Source organism: Arachis duranensis, chromosome 1 (assembly GCF_000817695.3).
Source record: "Arachis duranensis cultivar V14167 chromosome 1, aradu.V14167.gnm2.J7QH, whole genome shotgun sequence".
In the NCBI taxonomy this organism is placed as follows: domain Eukaryota; kingdom Viridiplantae; phylum Streptophyta; class Magnoliopsida; order Fabales; family Fabaceae; genus Arachis; species Arachis duranensis.
The window spans coordinates 52,639,143-52,644,914 of record NC_029772.3 but is presented as its reverse complement, the minus strand read 5'-3'; the positions used below and the strand labels follow the sequence as shown (position 1 = coordinate 52,644,914).

The window sequence follows — 5,772 nt, the reverse complement described above, 5'->3', positions numbered from 1 at the left end:
AAATTACAGACGGATTTTTAGCAGTTAACGATGGATTTTCCCTCTGTAAATTTTCTATCCATTTCCCAAAGGCGACGAACTTTCCGATGGATTTTCCGTCTGTAATTACAGATGGATTTTCAGACAGATTTTCTGTCTGTAATTACAGATGAATTTTCCGACAGATTTTTCGTCTGTAATTAAAGACATTTTCCGATAGATTTTCCGTCTCTAATTTGAACTTTGGAAAATCATCCCACGTTCTGATTATAGACAGAAAATCCGTCTGTAAATCCGTCAGTAAGATAAAATAGAATTTTTTTTTAGATTTTTCCATTGCAAAATGAATACTTTAGATTTGTTTTTTAAATTTACTTCATCAAACACTATAAATTGAAAAAAGAAAGCCAAAAATCACATAAATAAACATAATATTCATTGCATGATACCTATAAAATTGGATGTTATTTTTCAACATCATTGGCTAATATCTCATTGTCTTAATAAAAAGATACCCAAAAAGAATAAGATGATCATCCCAATGTTACATGAATGTCACAAATTACACTTAGCACTTAAAGATAGACTAATCTAAAATATTAATAGATAATTAAGTTGCATTGGCAGCATCAAGCTCCATATTAAAAGTTAATTTTGACATCTCCTGACTGAAATAGAATTAAAATCCAAATTAGAATTGGAGTGAATTGGAATGCTTGAATAAAAATAAAGCATATTATTTAAAGCATTTTGCACTCAGGAAGTAGTTTGCATGAACAATTTTCTATAAAAGAATCGGTATATAGAGAATCACATCTCTTCTTAGAAAGCAAGAACCATGAGCTTCTTAAAGGAGGGTAAAGGAGGAACTGTAGTAAAATTTGGAGACATAATACCTCCACATAGTAGCTAAATGCTTGCTAAGTAGTAGCATTATCCAAAATAAAGTATACCTGCCATAACAAAGTACAATCATATACTTTAATACCAAAATATACGAAGAGCTAAACAAAAACTCTCAATTGAACCATTATCAAATAGTGGTTGTATACTTTAATGCCCCATTATCACCGCCAACTTCACTTCTCTATATTAAATGTACACATGACAAATTTTGCTTCACTCATAAAGGTACCTCTAGAACAATCTATGCCAAATAATCAAAACAGAAAAAACAGAGAGAACAACAAAAATAAACAGAGATCAAAACAACTTAATTGGTACCTCTCTCCTTTCCATTCCCAGTTTCAATTGGTACTGCATAAGCCAAAATAATTGAAACATTTAAAGGGTTCTTAACTGAGTGCGGAATGAAAAAGAACATTTGAAAGAACTCACATGGGCTAGGCAAAGTCAAACCAGCAAGAAGCCTAGGCACAACAATAGCAGGATGATTCTGCACATGCGCCAGAAAACCCTCAGACAGTTCAGAAAATACAATATCATCGTAAGATTCAACTAGGAATATCTAAATAACTAATATTCAACCAGTCACCATGATAACACAAAAGCACCAAAAGGCAACAATTAAAACTCACAGGTGGTAGGAGCTGCTCATTTAATCACCTCCATTGGTGACTGGATATGGTACAAGTCTCATGCCTTTACACCCATGTCAGATTAACAAGGTCTTGCATTGCAGGTGCATTTTCATTCCATGAACACATTTTTAATAAGGATCGTTAGCCTCAAACTAGTTGTGCTTGTACCTGAAAAAGAATTTGAATGAGATATTGAAAGCAAGTATAAATCAGGATGCAAAAAAACTACCAACGTTAGAAAGAAGTTAATACTTTATGTCGCTTATCTCATCCCTCTCTCAATACAACATACAAATAAGAGTCTTTTTATCGGTATATTGATACCGAAACTAAAGTCTGAGATAAGAAGGGAGTCTTTTTATCGGTATATGAATAGACGAACATGGCTCTTTCATTTGACAAAATGCAATCAATTGAAAAAGAAAATACCGAAGGGAGTGCCAATCTAATATTTTAAAACTTCAAATCTATAAAAAATTATCTCTCCGTTTTAACAAAAGAAGCAACATTAAGACACAAACTTATGGATACAGCATGGAGATACAGTTAGCTCATTGTACAGTAACAGAGCAAGAGAAGAGTTACAGAAAAATTTAATGATTCAAACCAAATCTTTTTTTTAAAAAAAAGGTTTAATACATTCCTATAGAATATTACACTTTAATTATGATAGAATAAGATATATGACTGAATATGTTTAGTGTACTATCACGATTTCGCTTGAAAATGTAGAAGTGTACCTATTCCTATTGCAGTATATATATATAGTGCTCAATGCTAAAAGGCTTCTATCCTAAAGCAAGTATTGAAGCTAAGTTCTAAGCAACGTGTCTCATAGATATAGTTTCTCCGAGATTATATTCTTCCAATGAATTCAGTATATGACAATAGTAAATCCTACACCTCAAATTGCCTAGATGGTTTTGCTACCCTGATAAAGCAGAAATTAATAGATATAAACTTAGATGTATCAGTTTGGTAAAAAAGAACATACCAATCCAATTCCTATACCATAAACAAATCTCCCTATCACCAATATAGAAAGATTTGGAGCTAGTGCTATTACGAGTGCTCCGACAAGATATAACAATGCCGTTGAAACCAACTCCCTTCTTCTACCTAAAATTGAAGTTTGTCATAAACTTCCCCAGGAAAGGGGATATATAAAATGATAAGCAGTTAGAGGGATAATTACCTAAGTAGTCAGCAACATTGAAGGCCAAAACAGAACCAATTAAGGCACCATATAATGATCTACTAGTCTGCAAAAGACATCAAAATCAAATACCTAATGTTATGTTCAAGATAAATAATAATAAAAATGTACCAAAAACAAGGATCAAATTATAATTATAATAGAAACAAATTATAGCCATAACCTAAGAAACAAGTTAAAGAGTTAGACTAAACAAGCAATAATAGATACTATCTTTAATTTCTTCTATAAAATGACAAATTACACCAACAGTTGATAGCTTGATTTAGTTGCAATTTAATTTCTACCAAAAACAATGTATACATATAACAAAATTAGATCAAGCTAGCCATATATATTTTAGGCCCTAGTTAAGCTAATGATTGGTTTCAATTAGCTTTATGGTTTCAGAAAGGTTCATCAACTCATTGCACATGCAATTAATATTCCTTTTAACCACCCTACTAATTTGGATTGCTAGCAAAAACAACAACTAGTATTGGCAACGTAAGTGACTTGTAGCCATGTGTTAGAATTTGAAAAGAAGTAAATAAAGAGGTAATCTTGTCTTTATCTGCATCAAAATTGACTAAGTTCTTTGAAGCACGGTGGCATCCATCAAAATTGATTTGTTCATGCTGTTCAAAGACTTGGAGGACAAGAGAGTAAGTTACTTTATTCATTAACATAGATCTATTTTCTTTTCCAATTTTATTTAATCTTGCTCGGGTAATGATTAATTAAATCCATAGTTTAGTTAATTTGTATGTTATTATTACATATATTTGTTTCACTAGTATTTCTAGAAAAGCATATTAGACAGTAAGGTAAGAAAACAAAAATGTCGAAAGACTGAAAATAGTCACAAAGCTAAGCACATAGAACTAAATAACAGATGCAGTTATATAGCACAAAGAATTTCTTTGAAGCATACTTACATGGATTATAAGAACAGGACAATTAACTAATGGAATTTTGTCGATATTCTGCAGAACACAACTCAAAGAGCTCAAATTAGATCAAGGAGTATGAATGAGGAAATGATTAGAAATAGAAAAATGTATACTACCTTATATATGTCGAACCAGCATGTGTGCTTGACCGGATACATGACCCTTAAGCCAGAAAGTATGGGACTATGCAGAACAACGGCTCTTAATTGAGGCAACCTAGCTGCAAACTCTGACAAGCTTAATTTTCAATGTATGTTTCAAATTATTCAGTATCACTAGAAAGAGTTTTATCCAACTAATATTATTAACTAAAGTTTGTCTGGACAATTCATAGAAATAAAAAATAAAAAGAGAATATTAATAGTTAAAAGAAGAAGAGATGAATGAAAGAGTTAGAAGTACCTTCCAACATCACCAGGCTTGACCAAACCAGAATTAACCCTAAGACATGGAACAGAAGCAGCAGTCTTGATCAAAAGTCTTAATCTTTACTTTATTTATAATTGGAACACATTAAAAAGGGAAAAATAATAATCCAATATTTTAGAGAAATCTAGTGCAAGGTTGTCCTAACTTACAGGGAGGATCCCAATAGTATGATGTATAAATAAATGATAAGAGAAATATCTGAGAAATTCAAATTATAACCATATTTTCATGTTACTGTCTTGACTGAAAAAGATTCTGAAAGAACAGTTGTAACACTGTCATGACATAAACATATTTAACTACCTGGGTTCTTGAAGGAACTAAATAATCCCAGGCACCTTCTGGCGTGGATTTAGACAGTATTGGAGTTTCAATCTACCTTATGACTAGAAAAGGGTAAAGATCAACACTGGAATACCAACCGCCAAGTATCAACAACCGAAGTAAAGTAGCAAGGGAAGGTGGAAACATGATAAATCATCAAAGAGAGAAAATAGCCGAAATGATGAACTAACAATCAGAGAACAGTACCTCAACAAAACCGTGGATGTTTTCTAGATATCTCCGAATGAGTTTAACAACTTTATGTCGCAGCAATATGTTGAGGCTCATTTGTTGCCGCCGTAGATCAAGGCATCGATACCTTCCAACAAGTAATCATAAACAATAGATCTCCAACAAGTAATAAGAAAAATAGAAAATACGAACGAATAGAAAAGTTAGGGTTTGCGATCTACCAGCTGCGCGAAGGGAATCTGACAAAGAAAGCATTGATCTGGAACGAAAAGAAGCTCAGAATCCGATGGCAACGGATCTTCTACGATGGCAGTGGAGGCTGTGTCTGTGTAGGGTCTGCGGTGGCTGCGCCGCTTAGGGGCTGCGAGACTGTGGGGGTTACGGGGAGCTGCGAGGACTGATGCGGGGGCTGCGTGGCTGCAGTGGTGGCAGAGACTGCGGTGGCTGTGGGCGGCGGGGTGCAGGGCGAAGAGTTGGAGGGATGAGCCTTCTACAGCATTCGAAAACTAGGTGTGAATGGAGTGTGAATGGAGCGTGATAAAACTAGGGTTTTCAATATTTCCGACCGATTTCATTTAAATTATAGACGAATTTTTTGTCTGTAATAATTTAATAAAATGCGCGTTTTCTCTACTTAATTACAGACGGATTTTTCGTCTGTAATCATTCCACGGAAAAAAAAATTAATTTTTTCGACGAAATTATTGACGGATTCTCTTTTCAGTCTGTAATTTATGCTTATCCATTTTTTTTGTTTTTCGACAAAAAACCCCTCTGAAATTCTCTCTTTATTTCCGTGGGATAAAATCCATCGGAAATATCCGTCTGTAATAACTAGTTTTCTAGTAGTGTTTTTAGTATGTTTTAGTTAGTTTTTAGTATATTTTTATTAGTTTTTAGGAAAAATTCATATTTCTGGACTTTACTATGAGTTTGTGTGTTTTTCTGTGATTTCAGGTATTTTCTAGCTGAAATTGAAGGATCTAAGCAAAAATCTGATTCAGGCTGAAAAAGGACTGCTGATGTTGTTGGATTCTGACCTCCCTGCACTTAGAATGAATTTTCTGAAGCTACTAGAGTCCAATTGGCGCGCTCTTAATTGCGTTGGAAAGTAGACATCCAGGGCTTTCTAGCAATATATAATAATCCATACTTTGCT

At 33.6% G+C, this 5,772-nt stretch overlaps 1 non-coding gene across 9 annotated transcripts; it reads right to left on the bottom strand.

Moving 5' to 3' along the window:
- Positions 1-398: 398 nt before the first annotated feature.
- On the bottom strand, positions 399-5,146 carry LOC107491143 (uncharacterized). Of its 9 annotated transcripts, none has more exons than XR_008005952.1 (13): positions 4,835-5,146; positions 4,629-4,740; positions 4,401-4,506; positions 4,071-4,109; positions 3,785-3,905; positions 3,654-3,701; positions 2,716-2,782; positions 2,515-2,639; positions 1,518-1,688; positions 1,318-1,375; positions 1,204-1,236; positions 876-932; positions 399-647 (listed from the first exon to the last, which is right to left on the bottom strand). It is a non-coding gene; the product is annotated as an uncharacterized LOC107491143 (transcript). The 9 variants fall into 9 exon arrangements; XR_008005950.1 differs by having other exon boundaries at positions 3,785-3,897; XR_008005946.1 differs by having other exon boundaries at positions 3,785-3,888.
- Positions 5,147-5,772: the final 626 nt, after the last annotated feature.